The sequence below is a fragment of the Rhinatrema bivittatum genome, chromosome 11 (assembly GCF_901001135.1).
Source record: "Rhinatrema bivittatum chromosome 11, aRhiBiv1.1, whole genome shotgun sequence".
Taxonomy (NCBI): domain Eukaryota; kingdom Metazoa; phylum Chordata; class Amphibia; order Gymnophiona; family Rhinatrematidae; genus Rhinatrema; species Rhinatrema bivittatum.
In genome coordinates, this window is record NC_042625.1 from 75,858,347 (window position 1) to 75,880,071 (window position 21,725).

Here is a 21,725-nt window from a genome sequence, read left to right on the forward strand (position 1 = left end):
CATCGTTGCAATAACCTCTTGCTCCAAGGATGTATCTCCAGGCACATGTGCCCAGGAATGAAGGCTTAGGATGGCTGTTCAATCATTTAGGAACACAGATAGCTTGGTGGCTGTTGAGCATAAGGATCAATTGGTAACTCGCCTGCATGGTGTGAAGGTGGATCTCACATACCATAAGAACATAAGACTGGCCATACAGGGTCAGACCAAAGGTCCATCAAGCCCAGTATCCTGTTTCCAACAGTGGCTAAGCCAGGTCACAAGTACCTGGCAGGATCCCAAAGAGTAGATAGATTCCAAACTGCTTAACCCAAGAATAAGCAGTGGATTATCTCTGCAACTCTACCTTAGTAATTGTTAATGGACTTTTCCTCCAGGAACTTGTCCAGACTTTTTTAAATGCAGCTACACTAGATTTTAGTCAGTGCTGGGTAAGAGTCAGCTGACATGGTGCTTCTGGGCACCAATGACATAGGAAGGTGTGGGAGGGAGGATCTGGAAGCCAAATTTAGGATTTTAGTTGAAAGTTGAAATCCAGAAACTCCAGGTTAGTATTCTTAGAAATGTTCCCTGTTCCATGTTCAGGACCACAGAAACAGGCAGAGTTCTGGAGTCTCAAAGCATGAATGAGGCAATGCTGCAGGGAAGAGCGATTCACATTTCTTCACAGTGAGGCATGTTCAAAGGATGCTGGCATAACAGGGAAGTTAGAATATCCCGACAGAGAGGTTGTGATAGAGGCAGAAGTAGCCCAGGTGCATTTAAATAAAGAGCAGACAGAGAGAAATGATTCCAAACTACCCATTTCAACTGCTAGGCAGGTTGTGAATACAGTTCACAAATATACATCTTTGCTCAGTGCTATCCATTCCAACTCTTCAGTCTTATTTTTTAGACATTTGGCATTCACATACAGACAATTCAGTGAATGCCAAAAGTCTAAAAAATAAGATTGAAGAGTTGGAATGTATAGCACTGAGCAAAGATGTAGACATAATAAGCATCTCAAGGACTTGATGACAGAATAATCAATGACATACTGTGATGCTAGAGTATAAATTATATCAAACTGATGGAGGGACAGCACTATATGTTAAGCATGGCATAAAATCAAACAATAAAAATCCTGCAGGAGACAAAATGCTATGTGCAATCTTTATGGATAGAAATTCGATGTGTGATGAGGAAGAGTATAACAATGGAGGTATACTTCCATCCACTTGGCCAGGATGGACAATGAAATGCTAACAGAAATTAGAAAAGCTAACAAACTAGGCAACATAATAATAATGGGAGATTTCAATTACCCCAATATTGATTGGGTAAATGTCTCATCTGGATATGCTAGGGAAGTGAAGTTTCAAAATGCCATAAATTACTGATTTATGGACCAGTGGGTCCTGGAACTGACTGAGGGGGGGGGGGGGTCCAACTATTCTAGATCTAATCCTCACTGCAATGCAGGATTTGGTATAAGAGGAAACTGCGGTGGAAGCTGCTTGGCAATAATGATCATAATGAAATCAAATGTAACATAATCACTGAAGGGAGGACTTTAAATATTTAATTTAAAAAAGGGAGACTCTGATAAAATGAGGAAATTAGAAAAAAATCCACCTCCTCAAGGAATACCTGAGGGAATTCAGCATACCTGCAAACTTTTGGGTTATGGTCACCATGAGATTGCTGTTAATAGTGGGGGAGAAGAAGAGGCAGAATGTATATCAGCTTTCTGTCTTCCACTCCCTCCCCAACTAATTCACACTCCCTCCAGGACTGATTCCAGAACTCTCCTTCCCCACCCCCCCTCTATTGTAACGCATGTTAGGTGTGGGGTCCCTGACCTTTGTTCCCACACTCTACCCTCAGCTGAATCAGACTCACCCCTCCTCTCCTGTCCCCTGCAGGCTTTCTAAGGGGGAGTGGCTGGAGCAGTAAACAGAGGCCAGGCACTTTCTTTTCTTTCCCCAGCTACTCCTCCTCAGTTGATACAAATTTTCTGAGTCCCCAGGTGAAATCTGGTAGGTTCCCATATAGGAATTCAGATGCCCGTCTGTGATGATTCCGAAAGGTGAGAACCAATTCCTTCCTAGGAGGCTCTGGTAATTCTCCCGCATAACTATCAGGCCGCTGCAATACCGTGCGCTGGCTGCAGTGCACCGACACGCGATCGGACACGCGTCCATAGCCCCCAATGCAAAACGGGGGTTAGCGCATCCAGAACCTGCGTCCAATAGAGCGCGTAGCTAATAGCGCTCAGCACGTGTAAATTCATGTTGATGAGGCTGTAAGCTATTTCCCTCCCCCCACCCCTCCCCCGATGCAAAAAACAAATGTGCACCCGACATGCACATTTTTACTCTCAAAAATGAAAGCCTGCCCCGGAGCTGGCGTTAATTCTCGAAGAGCCCAAAAAAAGTGTACAGAAAAGCAGAAAATACTGCTTTTCTGTGGTTCCTCCGACTTAATATCAGTTCCTCTGACTTAATACCCTGGCGATATTAAGTCGGAGGAATACAAAAAGAACTGTGAAAAAAAAAAAAAAAAAAAGTGTGCCGGCAGTCAGGTTAGGAAAAGGGATGCTCAGTTAACGAGCGTCCGTTTTCCTAACCCTCTGACAGCCGCCTCGCTAGGGGCGCACAGTTTCCCCATGCGTCTCCTTTTTACCGCGGCAGCCCATTTGTATATTGCGCCGGGGGCCCCGGAGAGGTGTATCGGCACGTGTTAGGAGAGCGGGCGCTCAATCATGAGCACCCTTTTTTTTTTCATGCACGTCGATATTGCATCGGCCTGTATGAGTGGCGTTATCCTCTGGAAAGGGCCGTAAGCAAGCATTTGCAACACAGCTTCCTGCAAGCTCAGTGTTCTGCGCATTGCAATGGCGGAGGCCGCACTGCGGGGTGGACAGCTTGGGAGAACTGAGTGTCTTCTCTGATAACTGGCACCCCAGGCCTGGAAGCTTTCATGACTGGCCATGGTAATTCATGCAGTGATCACATCTTGCTTAGATTATTGTAGCAGTTTATGTAGGATTGCCTCGGGTTACTTTGAAAAGATTGCATTTGATACAGAATACAGCGGCAAGGATTCTGGGTGGTCTTAATTATAGAGACCATTTTTCTCTTCGGCTGATTCAGTTACATTGGTTGCCAGTCAGATTTCAAGCCCGGTTTAAAATGTTGGCACTGACACACAAAGCTGTGAACGATGAAGGTCCTGAATATCCACAGTTGCCTGCGAAGACTTATGTTTTATCTGGAGATTTGCAGTCTCCTTAGGCTTGCCTTCTCTCTGTCCCAGCAGTTAAGGAAGTCCAATTGCAAAGAACCAGGAAAAAGGCTTTTTCAGAGCTAGCACCTATTTTGTTGAATTGTTTACCTGCTGATTGCCGTGGTCAAATGGACCATGCCTTCTTTTGCCAAGCAAACCAAACTTGGCTAACCCATAAATAACCCAGTTAAGTCTGAGACTGTTTTATATTTATAGTATTACAGGTCCGTGAGAAATTATTAATTATTATTTTTTTTAATTCTGTTCTGTTAGTGTGCACTTTTTTATTTTTTATACTATTTAATCACTGTGAAAGTACTAGGTTCTTTGATTATAGTTGAATTGTATTTGTATTTATGTCTTTGTAAATTGCTTTGCATGTGCTGTAGCAGCAATTAACAAGTATAAATAAATATATAAATCATTCACAACCATCGATGTGAACTGTTAACACATCCGTATTATGTGTCGCCAGGTTCTGTACAATCTGGATGTGATATGCATCACTTTTAATTTAATTTAATTTTAGTTGTTTATTTAAACAGCTAAAGCGGTTTACAAATACATACATAATACTTGAATAAAAATATTAACAGAAAATAATAAACAAAGATAAAGTAACCTTAAAAAAGGACAAAAAAAATTAAATAAACTTATATGAATAAATAAAACATAAAAATATTATAAATTGCCATAAAATGAACATAAAACCCCAAAAGATTAAATAGCTAACAACCCATTTGCTTAAATTTAATGTGACTGTGCCATGATTATAAATACCACATTCTCTGTCATCCTGGATCTGACAATTTATATTTAGTTGCAAAAAGCTTTAGAGAAAAAAACAAGTCTTTACTGCCTTCCTAAACCTCAAATAGTTGGACTCTGCTTGGATATCTTGAGGGAGGAAATTCCATAATAAAGGGTCCTGATAACTAAAAAAAAGTCGCACATACTAGCTTGTGAATCAGAGGCTTTGGGTGTTCCCCCTATTTTTATTTATGTATTTATTCAGAAACTCATATCCTGCGTAATACAAGCTGTGGTGTTCTAAGCAGATTACTTCTTAAACTTACCTATTAAACCTTAAACAATAACATACATGGAAACCAGTTAACTAAAACTTAAAGCAAGACCACATACATATCACAATCAACAAACTATGACATAAGTTAAGTCATTCAAAGTAAAAAAACAAACCAATTTAAATCATACAACAAGCAAATATATTACAAGGGTTACCAGTACCATATGAAAAAAAATTAAACTTAAAAAGTCAGGATGCTCTTTGAATAAACATTACAATAAAAAAGTCAAGCAACTAAGTTGAACACTAGGGCAAAAGTGGGAGCCTTGACATGTTTTCGAAAGGATTTGTAATCTGCAAGGGCCCTCATCAAAGCAGGAAGGAGAGGGAAGGCCCCTGGCCTATGCTTCTCATGACTAAGGTTTGATCTGCAAACTCATTTATTAGAGCCTTTCTTTGTGAAAGAAATTCCGCCCTGCCCCTTTAAATCTGCATACAGAGCATCAATCCCCGTCCTCTGCAGCTAAAACGAGTTTGGAAGTATAGCCCTCGGGTTGGCTGCTGTGTGACTTCTTACTGTGACTGACGGTGTCCACATCGATGGCTGCGACCCAGATTTGGGGTTTTTTTGTGTGTGTGCTGCAGCACCATTTCAGCTGCCAAAGCCTTTCCCCTCTGATGCTGCATGGGTGAGATTTGGCTCAACGAGGAGATCGTGCCAAAGTACTTCATTCTGGATGAGGCACGTTTAGGAATTTTCCAGATTTCCAATGCTGTGTGAGTCTGCGCAGCCCTGTGTACCCTAGAGGAAAAAGCAAGATAGGGGAGCTACCATAGAGCCATTTAAATGCCTCCAGCATTTCCAAGCACTGGAGGCGAGGCTCTCTCAATGGAAAAGCGGCTCTCTGGGACACGGAAAAGTGGGAGACTCAGGAGTAATCTAAGGAAATAATTCTTTACAGAGAGGGTGGTGGATGCAGGGAACAGCTCCCCCCCCCCAGCGGAAATGGAGGACGGTGTCAGGGTTCAAGAAAACACGGGAGAAGCACAGGGGATTTCTGAGGCGTGATAAGAATTGTAAAGCTGAATTAGTTGGGAGGATGGGCCAGCATGCGTCTGTGTTTCTATTCAGGGGCCGATATTCTCATTACAACCTTGATCCCGCTTGTGGAGCTGAAACCTTTACACTGTGTCTTACAGAACAGGTAAGAAATGGGCCTTTTAGCAAGGCTTCCATCTCCTTATGTGTCTTAGGGTTTGGAAGAGCCGGTGGGACTGGTGAACACGTTTTCTCCCCACATAAGAGTCAAGAGGAGAGCCTGCTTTTGTGCAGGGATCTCAATCTTATTTGCTTTCGAACGGAATGACAGTCTCTCTGCGTAAGTATCCCAGCTATTGGGCTGTCCCACAACAAACTCCCGAATGCGGTCCTAGCTGCAGGTGAACGTGTCGCTTTGATTTCTAATGGGCCAATACAATAAAGTCCGCGGGAGAGCTGTGCGTGCAATTCAATGTTCAAATTAGGGCTGGCGGTAAAAATAGGTAAAAAAAGGCGCTAGGGACATTAGTGCGTTCCTAGCGCCTCTTTTTGGACAGGAGCGTCGGCTGTCAATGGGTTTGACAGCCGACGCTCAATTTTGTCGGCATTGGTTTTCAAACCCGCTGACAGCCACGGGTTCGGAAACCGGACGCCGGCAAAATTGAGCGACAGGTTTTCGAGTCGCGAGCCGACTTCAAAATTTTTTTTTTTTAACTTTTTGTAACTTTCGGGACCTCCGACTCAATATCGCCATGATATTAAGTCGGAGGGTGCATAGAAAAGCTTTTGGGTAGGCGCTAATTTCTGAAAGTAAAATGTGGGGCTTGGCTGCGCATTTTCCTTTCTGAATCGCGCGGGAATACCTAATAGCGCCCACAACATGCATTTGCATGTTGTGGGCGCTATTAGGTTCGGGGGGGGGGGGTTGGACGCACGTTTTCGACCCTTTACTGAATAAGGGGTAACACTAGCGCGTCGAAAACGCGCGTCCAATTGCGGGTTAATAGTGCGCTCCGCTGGAGCGCACTGTACTGTATCGGCCTGTAAGTAGGGCCCTGCCTTCCGAGTGCTGGCTGATAGTGCTGGTTTCACCGATCGGGAACTGTCCGCTCCTGCAGCAGCAGGATCTCACCCCATGGTGTAGCATATGAGGGGGAGCCAGCAGGTATTAGCCTACCTTTATCATGCACATCAGCAGCCGCAGAGCCAGCAAAGATAAAATACAGGAACCAAACCCAAGAGATCCTGAGCATTCTGTGCAATTAGAGTGGCCCCCACTGCTGCTCATACAGCAACGGTGCTTCAACCACTGGCCCCAGAAATAGCGCCAGCTGACTCAGGGCCCCCACAGCTGTAGTACCCGGAAACCAAGAAGAAAAACCCCGGCTCCCGATATGATTCCTGAGGAGAGGGAGGGTTGGGCTGTACCCTTGGAAAGCTCTCTAGCTTTTATGCCAGTTACATTACACATAATTTTGGTGACTAAGGCGATAAATGTAACTTTAAAAAAATGCAGACAGGAGCCTCTGGCAGTTGCACTCCGAAAGGCTTCCGCATGTGGATTTGCTTCTCCTTCGCATGCTGTGTTTTCAGAAATATGAAGGTGGTTGTGGAGCCCAAACTAAAACAAATTGCAGCCGAATCTTCAAAGGCTGTAATAAAGAGGCTAATAAAACTTGGCGGCCAGAAAGGCAGAACCTGGGGATGAGGCGGCCCTCGGTAGTAGCTGAAATTGTTCCGTGTTTGAAGGACTGAAAAAAGATCCGGTGCCAGTGAAGCTCCGTCCCTCCACCTCACCCACAGCCTCTTTTCCGGTGGCGATGATGTGTAATGGCTGGGGAGCCATTCTGTGGCTGCTACTCTTAGGGCACGGGGGGGTGGGGGGGGTTAGGGCAGTGAGTGAAGAGGGATGTCTGGAAAGGGCACATTTCAAATGTAACACTTTATATTTCCAGAGAAGGGAGACCAAAACTGGCCCCCACACAAGAAAGCCACCCAACAACATCATTTTTCATGCACACTTGGGTGGGGGAAGCAGCCCAGGCTGGCAACACCGTGCACCCTTCCCCCGCCCCCCAGGCTGGCTGCTGGGAGGGAGGAGAAAGGAGCAGCAGTGCCCACGGTGTTGGGGAGCGGAGGCAGGCAGTGCTCTCCAGACCACACAGATGTGGAGCTGGCAGGATGGGGCAGGGTGGAAGCTCATTGCTAGCATCCCCAAAAAGGCTGACACAAGACATTTTGGGACATGAATGCCAAATTTGCTTGCAGCAGTTGGGAGTACAGAGGTAGCAAATGATGCCCACCGTCCCATCCCGCTGCCACCACCAGCTTCCCAAATCACTGGTGCCATCCTCCTAGCATGAACCCCCCCTTTCTAGTTAAGCATCCTGTGCAGTATAACAGCAGAGACCCTAGGGCCAGCTGACATATCTGTCGTGACATGCTAGGGACTACGTAAGGACTGAGTGGCACATGACTTTGTATGGGGAGCAGAGGGCTGTCTACAGCCTCCCTCTTGCCCTGTTCCTGTATGACGTCACTGCTTGGACCCGCTTATAGACACTGTCACTGTGAGACTTCCACTCGAGGCGCCAGGGGATGCTTTCTGAGTGTTTGCTGTTTTTGTTTTTGTACTTGCTAAAAAAAAAAAAAAAAATCTGGATTTTGTCCAGATGCACATCTGGTTACCAGCATTAACCCGTCCTCCTCCATCCTGACCCGTGACAGCTTGAAGATGAAGGGGCCCCCATGCCGCTCCTCCAATGCGCGGGGGGAAACGGCGCTCCGGATTGGGCACGGCGCCCGATTTCCCTCCATTAGAAGAGGGAAGTTGACCATGTTTCAGCACTGTTAGGAAGGCAAGGTCCAGAAGTGCAAAACAAAATCTCGAGTTTATCCAGAATTCCCTGGAGCTGTGAGCTTATCTGATCTTTTCTGCAGCTGCCGGGGAAGGAGAGTGTCCAGCTCCCAACCCGTCTTTAATTACAGCCCCATCGTGTACCCCCCCGAGTGCGCGCCTTATGTAAACCTTCCCCCACCCCCCCATCCTAGGGGAGGCCAAGGCAGGGGCAGAAGAACACGTACGTGTGTCTGTCTGTACAGCGCTGCGTATGTCTAGTAGCACTTTACAAATGATAAATAGCAATAGCGGTACCAAAGCGAAGTCAACTGAAAATGGAAAAAGGCAGGCTACGTCGGAGGCGTTCGTTAAGACACCCGAGGCATCCATCAGGAAGAGGAGGATTCCTCGAGTGAATGGCAAGAAATAAAAAAGAATTAAAAATCCAGAAATTTCCACGCGGCATTAAATATGTCCATAAAGAAAGAGAGAGGGGGAAAGCTGCAAGGCCCCCCCCCTCTGTTGCATCTTCTAGCCTGTGAAACTCGTGAGTCATTCTCTCCCCCTGGTAACATCCGTGCAGGGGGCCACGGCGGCTGGGAAAGGCAAACAGGAAGAAGGAGAGAGAGCCTGCACCGCTGGCTATGAGGAGGGAGCCGCTGCTGGGAACCGTCCGCCCCCGGAGGGGCCTTGGGAAAAGGAATAGAGACCGGCGGCGGGGGAGAGGAGGGTTTCAGTTGGCCTTGTGGGTCAGTACACTTGTCAGTGAGGCTGTTTGTATCCCTGTGGTCCAGATCTATACTAAGGGGTTTTTCCCATGGGGGAAAATGCTTAGTGCATCTGGCCCTTTATTTTTTTTGCCAGTGATAAGGAAGAAAGGTCAAGTGGCTATCTTGTTTTAAAAAAAAAAATCTTCAAAATGTATTTATTGAAACCTTTTATATACTGCCTCAACTGATTTCTCAAAATTCAGATACTCAAGGGAGGTGAGTTACAGGTGTTGTGTCTCTGAGCACAAGAAGAAAAAAAAAAAAAGCTTGATTTTATTTCTTCAACCTGGCAGTTTCCTCCTGTTCCTTTGTACTCCCAGCTCAGTCGGAACAACGGCTGTGATCTGACATCATCAGCCTTCATTCTTAACGCCCCTGTTTTGTCCTTCCTGACTTATTCTATTACAATCATTGCAGTGACTGTCCTGGGCCAGAGGGACATGCGCCAGGGGCTCCTTTCAGAACACTGCAAATTAAAAAAAAAAAAGGCCGTAAATCCGGCCACTAGGTGTCGCCATTGTACAATGACTACGATTCCCTCCCACTTGGCATCCCCATCCCGTGCCAGACTAAGAAACAGAAGAGGGCCAGGAACTGAACACAGCTCCCTTCATATGGTCATGCGTGCGGTGCTGCAACGGAGCCATCAGACTGGCCCCATAAAAAGTAATTATTTTAAGCATTTACGCCCCAAGAGTGGATTCCCTGTAATTCTTTCAAAGCTTTACAAAATCAGATTTCCTCTTCAGGAGGCAATACAGTACCTCTTATTATAGCAGGGAAATACCAGGGCGTTAAAGAGGGTAATCTAAAGGAAACCATGAAATTACTGATGAAGGATCCATAGAGAATCTTACATCCTACAGATAAGAGATCTTTCTGTTTTTCTCCTTTCTGCACACATAACACAAGAATAGGTTATTTCTTGATATTCAGCTTGCTTATGTCTTCAGTAATTCAGGCTGAGATCTATAATATTATGATATCTGATCATGCTGGAATCTCTTTTTAAATTTTAAAGGGGGATTTGACACTTTAACTCTTGGCTTCTGAAGGCCCTGATGTGGTAGTTCAGGTTAGCAAGGCAGTTGTGGAATATTTTTCATTTAATGATTCATGTGAGGTTCCACCCGCTGTTAACTGGGGACGCTTTCAAAGCAACTCTTAGGGGAGGGATTAAAAACTTTACTGCTGGGAAAAAAATAAGCTGAGGCAGCAGGAACTGCACAATTAGGAAATGATGAGAACCAACAAGGCAACAGGAAAGATAGCATTTTTATTGTTGGAATTTCAGAAGCAGAAATATAAGTATAATTCCATGTGAGGTCCACAAGCAAGCAAATCAAGTTTCTTACAGAAAGCTAGCTATATTCAGAGCGTGATTAAAGCGCCCGCTTATTAGCACCATATGTAAAAGCAAGAAGGAATAAGGAGAGAATTCAAGTTTACAAGCATTGCCCAACAGTTTACAGAGTACTCTTCCAATCTGTGTTGATCAAGACAGGAACTATATGGCCACGGCACACTCAGAAAGTACTAATAAAACTTGTGTGATCTCTGCAGTTGCCTGGTCACCTCGCTTTCCTTTATTTTTGAGAAGGCTTTTATGAGTGCCTCCAGAAGGAGGAAGGGCTGAGCCGGTTAAATCTTAGGTTTGTCTGTAACACCGGTCTCCACATTGGTCAAACACTGGGGTGTAGCTTACTTACAGTGCTTTCTAAGTTCAGAGAAGAAAGAACAGACTCGCCCGTGGTTTTCTGAAGAAGGCCAAACCGTGAACTAGAATGCCAATGGCAGAAAACTAGAGCTTCAGCGGATAAGGCGTTATATTTAGAATTTATGTCAGCATAGAGGGAGATTATTCACCTGACAAAGAAAAACGATTTTGGTTTCCAAATTGCAAATGCTAAAAACAGTTCTAGGTTGCTAATTCTCTGCTCGGAGGGGCCAGTGAAGCAGTGGTTCTTAACCTTTTGTGGGTCACAGAGCCCTTTGAGAATCTAATGAAAGACATGGCCCCTCTGTCCAGAAAAATGCACAGAAACCCATAGACACACAATGTTTCTGTGGCAGCTTCACTGAGCCCATGAAATCCATTCATGGAGCCTGCAGTAAAGGGCGGAAGGAATTCAAGGCCAGAGAGATGTCAAATCTTTTGCTGTCTCCTTGTCTGAAAAGATGAAACTTATCCAGTGCAGAATGAAAGAAGTAGAACAAAGCCTTAACGATTTTAAGATGATTTGCCAGTTGCCTCTGTTTGAAATTCTTTTCAATTACAGAATAGAGCAGGCTCGGTTAAACTGTTACAAGAGGTTAAACCCACTTCAAGCTCATCAGAACCTTGTTCCTCTTGGGCTTTAAAGACACCTTGCAATGTGTATTAGCTGACAAAATCCAAGGCAGTATGGTTTTAGCAGAGGCAGGTCTTGTCAGACAAATCTGATCTATTTCTTTGACTGGCTGACCAGGGGAGTGGTATGTTATGATATGCTTTTATACTATCTTCTTCAAAAGAAGTGTGCAATGAAGGAATCAGTGTCATCGCAAAAAAATAGCAGCTGGCCCTTCAAAATAATGCAGTGTTTTTCATTCATTTTTCGGGGAAGAGTGTTAGATATAGTGTATTTTGATTTCAGAAAGGCCTTTGCTACAGTTCCACAAAGGTGATTATAAATAAAAAGATCACCTTTGGTATTGGTTTAAAGTGACTGACTGGGTGCTGGGAAGTGACAAAGATTAGTGGTAAATGGAGTTCACTCCAAGGAGAAGAGGGGTTACCAGTGGTGTGCTGCAGGGACTGGAACTTGGACCGGTTCTTTTCAACATTTTCATAAGTGATATTGCAGAAGGGCTACCAGGAGAGGGTGGTCTTTTTGTGGATAATACCAAAATCTGCAACAGGGTAGCTAGCATGGCAGGTGAGAGAAACATGAGGAACAATCTAGCAAAGCTTGAGGAATGGTCTAGCAGCTAAGCATGTATAATTATATTAATTGACTATGCTTAATGGCTGTTTTAATATATGTTTAATTTATTGGCAATGTGAATGGCTACTTTTTATTATTTGATGACATTATTGTAATGCTAATGCTTATTTGTCATGCAGGCCTTATAGCTATGCATATGTTTGTTCTTAAAGTTATGTCAATTTATTTTTGATTTTTGATGATTTTGTCTTCCGCTTTCAGTAATACTAGAAGGGCAGTATATGAACTTGTTTGATAAATAAATATGTAATATTGATGCATTTTCTAATACATTAGATTAGCCCCAGTTACCGTAAATCTGGAGGACACAAAATACATTGGACTCTACGGTTAGAGAGATGGAAATTCAAGAAGCCATTAAATCAGTTACTCCTTGTAATTCACTGGGACTGGATGGTTTTATGGTGGAATTTTATCAAGCTTTGAAGTGCTAGCTGACTCCCAAACTTAAACAAGTAAATAAAAAATCTGTGCTTATAGTATTGGAGAGGCCAGGGAGGAGACCATTCCAAACCTGTCTCTTTAATCAATATGGCCTGTAAAAGTTATGATGTTGGCCCAAAGATGAAGCATAGATCCATCTAGAGCAGTCGGGTTTTTTACTCCATAGATAATGCAAGACCATTTTCTTTCGAACTTTGGATCCAGATGTGCTAGAGGGTTTCTCCCACCTTGTGCCCATGGGGAAACTGCTTTGTACATCTGTCTTTATTGAAAACAGCAGTTGTGCTAATACACAAAGACACAACCGAAGGGTCACCAGAAAGGAAGAATTCGGAGGTAAATAAGAGGAAGCAATGACCAATGAACTGCATCTACCGAAGGGGAGGGATTTCAATAAAATCGCTGCTCAGAATCATTCAGAATGAAAAGAGAGTAAGTCGTTCTTGCTGCTCCATGTCTAGGTCTAGTGCACTTCCATTTGGAAGCAATTATCAACCTAGCAGCCAATAACACACAATTCCCCAGGGTTTTCTTTCTGAGAATAATATGCTTAGGCCTAAAACAACATTCAAAGAGTAACCAAGAATAATCCATTAGCAGTCTAGACCCAGTTATATAAAAAAATAAAATGTTTCTCTACAAAAGCTCTGAATCTTAAGATATTCCCTCCCCCCCCCCCCCCCCCATATGTGTTTAACATTTCCTCTGGATTATACAAACTGTGTGGCTGGATCACTGCTCCTGCATCTGACCAAATGGGCTCTAGTCCTCAAAAGCATTCCATAACAGGTCTGTCCAACTACAGCCCTCCTACGGTTCCCATGTGGCCCCGCTGGTGGCACCACCAAAGAGGAATTGAAGCTGAAAATGATTCTTAACTTGCCAGGCGTGGAACAGCGGATAGTTTCTTGTACTGTGTGGCTCTCGGAGAGCAGGAGCCGCACGGTCCCAAGTCACTCACATTGTTCTCATGAGGACGCCAGTTTTGGTTCTCGGTGCAGTGCCAAAAGCTATTCCAGGGTCAGTAGTGGCAACAGTAGAGGTAGCGAGCGAGGAGAGAAGAGGAACAAACAGCCTGGGGGTGGGGGTAGAGGTAGCAAGCAGGCTGGCTGGTAGGGAGAGGGATGGGACTAGCAGGCTGACTGGCTGAGGGGGGTCGCAGGTGGGTGAGATAGGAGAGTGTGTGTATGTGTGTGTGTGAGAGAGGACCTGCAAACCTGGAGATAAGAGGAAAAGAAGTTAGAGAGGAGCTGGGAATGTAATGGAGAACACCTCCCTCCTGTCCATCAGATCTAGGAATGTCCCTCCTCCTCCATTCTTTCTTCCCCCATCTCCCAAATCCTAGAGCCTCTTCTCCTGCCCCTCTTCCTTTTCCCTAATCCTCCTCATCTCCCATCCACCTTCCCCATACCAGGTCTTCCCTCCTTTTGCCTCTCTCCAACTCATTCCTCTCCTCCTCTTCCTCTCCTCTCCCCAAGCTGCTCACCTCCCTCACTCTCCCTGTGCCTAGACATCTCTCCCTCTCCTTTCCCCATTCCCAGTTGGCCCTCCCTCCCCTACCTTTCCACCTCTCCCCCTCATGCCCATTCCTCTCTCCTATTCCTTTCCATTTACTCATGCCTGGCTCTTTCTCCCTCTCCTTTCCCCATTCCCAGTTGGCTCTTCCTCTCCCCTCCCCATGTCCTATTTTTCCACCTCTCCCCCTCCATGCCCATTCCTCTCTCCCTCTATTTCTCTCCATGTACCCATGCCTGGCTCTTTCTCCCTCTCATTTCCTTTCCTCTCCCTATGCCCAGTTCCTGTCCTCTTCTCAACTCCAAGCCTATGTCCCTCTCTTCTTTCATTCCCTGTGCTATCCTCCTTTTCCTGTCCCCATCCCTGAGATCCCCTCCTTGTATTCATACTTGGGACTCTTTTTTGCCACCCAAGAACAAGCATCTACTTTTTAATAAAAATTATATAAAATGAACATTAATGTATTATTATTAAATAGGCAAATGTATGCATTATTTTTGTTTTTTTAATATCTTTCTGAAAATTGCTAACCAGCTCCCTTTAGTAAATGTTGCACTATGGCCCCTTGTGTGAAAAGACTGGCAGCCTGTCTGACTTCAGGACCCTCACTCCACGAGAATTGGAAAAGATCCTCCAGTATGTGAGCCCATTACATCCACATAGTAATATAGTAACGACCGTCAGAAAAAGACCAAATGGTTTGTCCAGTCTGCCCAGGAAGTTTTTTAGGATAATAATTGCCGCTCCATGAAGGTTACCCCCAAGCCTTATGTTAAGGATAGCAATATTTACAATCAAGACCAAGCACTGTAAAACCCAAAACAAAATTACGGCTAACAATATTTAGACAGGGTGAGCAGCCTTCTTGATAATTCAGACAATGCTGCTTGAATGAGTTTTGCTTTTGGACTTGGCCGTAGAAACAGTCCTGTGCTTATTCCCTTATGTCTTCACATCAGTACCCCAGACCTTAAAAGTCAGGGCCCGTGCGGGTTGTGCCCCTGTCAGAAACTTTACATCGGACGAACATTGTAGTCGAGTTTCTACGAAAGATCTAAAAGCACCTATTGTATCCCATTACATATTGAAAGGTCATTCCTTCAACGAGTTTAGGTGGACTATATTGGAACACATTCCATTGTGGGGGGTTGATCAAGATGCCAGACTCAATTTTCGGGAGAACGTTTGGATTCATAAATTAAATACAGTGGAACCATATGGGTTAAATGACAAGATTGATTGGTATACATTGGTGTAATAATACTTGTTGGTTGTTCTACTCTGAACATTTTTTGAATTGAGCTTCCGGTTTTTGATTGACATCTACAATTCACACGCTTTCCGGTTTAAACTGGCGTCGTCCGTAGAGCCATCATCAGACGCCAAGAAGGTTGCCAGCACAGCAGCATTGCAACGGCAGTTCTGATTGCCATACACAAGGACGCAAGTCAGCATTATCTTTCCTATTAATTGTGTGCCATATTACTTTGGAATATAATGTTATTTTATTTATTTATTTATTTATTTTTGGTTTTTTTTATATACCGATCTTCTTGCATTGGATGCAAATCAAACCGGTTTACAGTGAAACAATTCAACTTGCCTAAGAGCATTACATGGAACAAAGAACATGGAATAAATAAGAGTGCTTGTGAGCATTCCATAACAAAATGAGGAACATTTAAACATTTAGAAACCTTTGGTAACAATTCTTATACAAAATGTGAGTAAATGTGTCATCACTGTTAAGACGAAATCAGGTGAATGATTGTCTTGATTGAGAAGGAATACTGGGACGGGAGAGTGAGGGCGGACACGGGGAATGGAAGATAGGGTGGAGGGGCGAATAGAAAAGAAGGTGTAAGGTGGGGGAGGATTTAAAGGTGAATTAATAACATATAGAACCAATCATGGGTAGTACATTGTGGGCCTTCAAGGAAACGCAAGGCTGAATAGCCATGTTTTCAGTTTTTTCTTGAAAGAAATCTGGCAGGAGTCTTGTCTGAGTTCTGGTGGGAGGGTGTTCCAATGGGTAGGACCTGCAGTGGATAGTGCCCTATTACTTAGCGAGGATTTGGCTTGAGGGACGAAAAGGGTGCCTTGGTAAGCTTTTCTGATCGGTCTCGTGGATTTGTTGGTGCTGTCAAAGAGACATTACGTTATTTTTTCAGGATTGAAAAGACTGTTCAGAATCAGCATGTTTGAGGAGTTGTTTGATGGTGGTAAAAATCCCTGAAGAAGACGTAACTCTCCGAAACGCTGCACTGTTGGGTGTTTAAAGATTGAAGCATACAGCGATTCTTGAGTATTTGCTTCAAATGGGACTCCTTGATGAATCGTTATTCATTCAGTTGCGTGAGCATGCTTTAAAACCCGCTTACATGCATGCATTAAAGCCGACAAAGTCTTATGGAAGATACACGAAGTAGACTTGCACGGGTAACTTCTTAAAATTAGGAGCATACTTATGCACAGTAGGCGTATTTTAAATCATAAGCGCGCAAGTGTGCACGTGATTTAAAATTCCAGCGTATCTCTGCTCGCGCGCTGATACGCCCATATAGGGGCACACGCATGTTTTAAAATTAGCCTGTAAGAGGGTAATTTACCGGCTAGATAGTCCTGTTTAAAAACTGCTCCAGGCACAGCGGCTGAACGTGGAAGCATGGGAGTGGGGAGAGCTATGTGCGCACATTTCACGTGGCTCCCATGCACAGATTTTACGCTGTCCTTTGAGGTAGCGCCTCTCTCTGAATACCTACCCAATACTCCAAGCTGAAGCCTGATCAAGTAAAAATCAGCCTCCCCTGCCACTTTTTCCACCTGCCAACCCTTATGCCAGGTTGGCCAATGCCATTTTGAATTTGGTGGGGCCGCAGCAGGAAAGACCTACTCTGACTCTTGCCTGCCAGCGTATAAAAACTCTGTGCTGGGTAAGGGATGGATTTGGAGGAGGAGATATCATGGAAGTTGTCAGGGAGGCCTTGGGGGTCGGAGGTCCCTAGGCCACCAGGGAGATGCAGGAAGAGCAGCTTGGGAGGGCGTCTTTTTGGATGCATGGTCTGCTGGGTAGAGAGGATTGTGGTAATGAAAGGTGGAGTGGGGGGGGGTTTTACCATTAAACCACTGGGACATGGGGTCAATTTTCAAAGAGCCGCTGAGCAGCCTTTAGGATAATTTGCGGTCACAATCTGTTTGGCTAGTTTATGGCTGAAAATTTGCCAAATAAAAATAGGTCCCCAGCTTTGCCCCTCAGCAGCTTTTTGAAAATTCCCCTTGAATTTGCTGTCCATACTCTTTCCAGGTCACATTTTTTGGGGCTGGAGGTTTCATCTTAGTTCTATGAACTGCCAGCCCAATCAGAAACAGCCTCTGATGGACTATAGTCCGTGAACCTTAGTTTGCATCTACCCACGGCAGGGGTAGGAAGGGTTCCCCAATTTTTATAAACCTCCAACTTAGCCCAGCCATCACAGCAGCAGGTCTTGGCCAGGGGCTACAAAGTACTACTCCATCTGGAACATGGCTACTGCCATCCAGTAGTCTGGCCACTAGGTGTCACCCTTGAGTGATGACCGAGACTCTCTTCCCCCATTTCCTCTCTGGTGGAGGGGGGGGGGGGGGGGGCCTGTATTTTTGGCCCCAACCAGCCTGAGGAGCAAAGTTATGACTTGGGAATCAAACTCATGTCTTCTGCATATCAGTTCGTGGCACTTGCCGCTGGACCACCAGATCAGGCCTTTCCAAGAAATTTGGTATGTCCCAGGTACTGTAACTGCAAGAGCATTTTTTGTTGCGTCATTAAAGGATGTTGTGTGTAGGCTCCTTTGTTATCAGTTCAAACCAGTTTTCACCAATAAAGCCCCAGGATTTTGCAAAGATTAAAATCAATTTCAAAAACATAGCGGCAGCTCGGTGATGCTTTCCAGCCTCTCTTCCTCCAGAAGTGGGGTAGGCATCGGAGCTGTGCCTGCATGGTACAGGCCGTGTGGGACCGGCAGGCACTGGCAGGCTGGCGCTGGGGAGGAAAGCCAGAGCTGCTGCCGAAGAGGGAGGCGCAAGGACCTGTGTCCTGCTAGGAGGAGAAGAGAAGAGAGAAGGAGACGCTTGGAAAAAAGGTGAAAAGGGGGAAGGCGAGAGGGGAGATGCTAGGTTTTTAGCTTGGGATCTTCTTAGTTTTTGGCTACTTGTCAGGTTCTTATGGCCTGGATTGGCCTCTGTTGGAAACAGGATGCTGGGCTTGATGGACCCTTGGTCTGACCCAGTATGGCAGGTTCTTATGTAAACCCTGATAAATTCCAAGGAAAAATAAAATAAATACTAAAATTGAAGGTCCCTACGGATAAATAGTAAGATCCTCCCAGATGAGTTAGTTGTGTTAATTAAATGGAAAGTGTTTGAAAAAGGTCTTGTGAATTCAACAAAAATATATGGACACACAACAAAAGAACATCTGGTCTTGTGTGTGTGTGTGTGTGTATACATTAGGAAGTGCTGGATGCAGAGAGGAGGTTCATGAGTGCACGGAGGGGAAGGAAGCAGCACTTTCCATTCAGAACCGGGGAAACTCCCAGGGCATTTTCTGGTTGTTTTTTTTACTGAATGAGCCACGCTGCCCCATCTGTCATTTCCTGGTCTGCTGCTACCGCAGTATCTTCTATGCACACCTGCTCATGCACCCCCAGTATAGAGGGAGCGCATGCATTGCATATTGTAGGTTCATATTTGTCTTCAAAACCCGAAGGTACAAAATAAAGGCGCAAAGCAGGAGTAATACATAAAAGAAAAGTGCCTAAGCAAAATTTACAAAATAGCAAACTATTTTTATTATACAAATACAATCCACAGTGTTTCAATATATCTGGTGTGTACACAAACATTTAAAAATCAACATATTCCCAGCCATAGGCCACAGTTTCGCCAGCACACAGGTGTGCACATGTTTGTTGTTTTTTAATTTTTCGTTTGTACGTGTCCCTGGAAGAAGCCTGCCTGTGTGCTGGCAAAACTGTGGCCTATGGTTGGGAATATATGTGATTTTTAAATGTTTGCTTGTGTACACACCAGATATGTTGAAACATCGTGGATTATATTTTTAAAATAAAAATCTTTTGCTATTTTGCACATTTTACTTAGGAACTTTTTGTTTATGTAATATGGATATATATCTGTCAATATGGGGCTACGCAAAAAGAGAGAGACGAGCACACACCCTGTAATAGCATCAGACAGCGTGTTTCCTGTGGTGTCTGTACTGTGCAGTAGAAAAGTGGCGCATTCTGAATAGCAAACAAGACTCGGAATGCTACCTCTTATTCCAGTGTTTGTCACCTTGCTATTCTTGAATAATGTTAGGAGGGGGGCTGGGGGTTTTGGGGCGAGAGAGGGGAAACATCCTGAGCATTTGCCCTCCATTCTCAGATATCTGCTAGTGCTGTGGGTGCATCAGACGCTGACCTAACTTAACCCTTCCCCCTCCTTTCACCACCACCTTTGGTGGTGGAGCACATTCCAAAGTGAGTGGCAATGTAAACTAAACGCCCACTGTTGGTCAACCACAATGAAGTGGTGTGAGGAGCAGTCAGAACCCGAAATAGACAAGCTTTAATCTCTTTTTTTACCACAGAAAGGATGAACTCTTCATACTTGCTGGGGGATTTCTCAACCAAGCTGGGTGGGATGGGAGATGGGTGCAGCCAGGAAAAAGCCCTTGTTATTCCATGGAGATAGTACCTTGTTGTCCAGCTTTCTCCGAGTCCCATCGTGTCTAAAATTGTTCTTTGCGCTGCCGGATCACCTCCAGTCTCCCCTAAGTAAATCTGTGTATTCTGCACCTGTACCTTATATCCCTTTAAAGCACATCCTCCCTAGATACTGGGTAATGGTCAGGCCCTGGGGCTGCACTCTATCTCTGTCCCTGTGCATTTGTAGCAGCAGAATTTCTGTCATTTAGGCAATGATTATGATATATTAGGCTATTAGTTCATGCTGTATACAAGGTGATTTGCTTGTCCCTTCCCAAGAGGGCTTACGGCCTAGTGTTTGAGTACATGGAGGCTCTTCTGGCTTTGCTGAAGGTTGCATGGAGAGTGCTGGAAAAGAAGTGTAGTGGAACCATGGCACCACGTTTCCAGCCCAGAAGAAGACATGCTACTCAACGCATCCCCAAAGCGAAGAGCCTGAAGAGCAATGCAGGTCCCTGGGTAGGAGACCAAATTTCCCACTAGGCACAGTAGACATGTGCCTAGTGGGAAAGTGTAGTCAATACACTTATGCCTCTCCTCTTCATATTATTGTATTATCTAATTTTATTCAGTTATGCCTTACTATAGGGGTGCCATGGGTTAAAAGTGGGTAGATAAGCTTTTTAAAAAATGTACAAACGAATTTGCAATAATATTAAGTGGGAATCCGTGATAAATAAGGGTGGTCCCATGCTTTCGCATTACACTGCTGTGATCCTCCCCTCCCACCTCCAGTGCAGTCCTCTGGGGGAAAATGCTGACGATTCTCTGCCCGGAGGCACACGAGATGTACATCTGGCTCCCTCCATCTGTTCTCTGCTGTCACAGTGCGCCTTACATTGGAATGCGTTCTCTGTTGCTATTTCCAGACTGTCTATTCAGTTTTAGCTCAAGGCAGTTTACGAAAGGGGCTTACAAAGTGGCTACCTGAGGCGACGGGAGATAAAGTGACTTGCCCAAGGTCACGGGGAGTGGGATTTGAATCCTGGTTTGCAGCCCATTGCTCTTAACCCCAGAGCATCCATGAGACAGAAGGCCCTAGCAGCCTGGCAGAAGAGGCCTGCCCTTTCATTCTGCACCTGGGAGGAGGTTCCTCTGCCCTGCTGCAGCTCCCTTGCTATCATGAGAGCTAACCGAATATCGGAGCGAGCTGGTTAACTTAGCCGGCTGACTCATCTCCTCACCCAATTACGCCCCTAACCTATTAGCCGGCTAGAATTTCGCTGGATAACGTCGGAGTTATGTGGCTAAATGCCTTTGAATATGGACCTCCAGATGGAGATTAGCTGGAATATGACGGCAGATAAAGGCCAGAAGGCCCATCCAGTCTGCCGCTTTCTTTCCTGGTAAAATACCATAAAGCCCCAGTTGATCTCTGGCATTCTCCTCCACTAGGGACCCAATGTGCTTATCCCAGGCCTTCTTGAATTCTGTTACAGTTTGTGTCTGCACCATCTCCATTGGAAGGAAGTTCCATGCATCCATCACGCTTTCTGTGAAGAAATGTTTCCTAATGTTACTTCCGACTCTACCTGCTGAGTGGCGGTGGTTTTAGTGCTTATCTGCTCCAGACTTGATGCTGAATAGAACAGGGCCTGGAAATCTCCCTCTGGGATCTGCTGCTCCTGAGAAACCCTTTGCCTCTTTTATCTTGTGGCTGTTGAGATCAGTCGGTGGACTCTTGCGCCCCGACTCATGTGATTTCAGAGTTTAATAATCCAGCTCTTGCTGTTTGAGTCCAGGCCAGAGAACTCTGTATCTCTGTTTCATGCCTTGGGTTCGGTGTTGTTTCCAGGTCAGTGTATTTCTGACTTTTCCATTCCAATTGATATAGTGAAGGCGTGGCCTGTTCCCCCATAATGCACTGCTCTGTAAATATTGTTATCATTCATTAAATTTGATATACTGCAAGTAATGAAAACAGTCAAGTGGTTTACAAGTAAAATCACATTCATAATTTTGGATAACATCCATAAAATAATGATAAAGCAAATAAATCACATACATAAATATAGAAATAGAGAATAAGTGTTAGTTTGCAAAGTGTTTCATTTCACTTTGAGTTTTGACCCAATATTCAGCATGGGCGC

The 21,725-nt window shown here is 44.8% G+C and overlaps 1 long non-coding RNA gene across 1 annotated transcript in view; it reads left to right on the forward strand.

Moving 5' to 3' along the window:
* Positions 1-21,725, forward strand: part of LOC115073441 — a 29,745-nt gene that overhangs the window by 1,578 nt on the left and 6,442 nt on the right. The window lies entirely within an intron of this gene.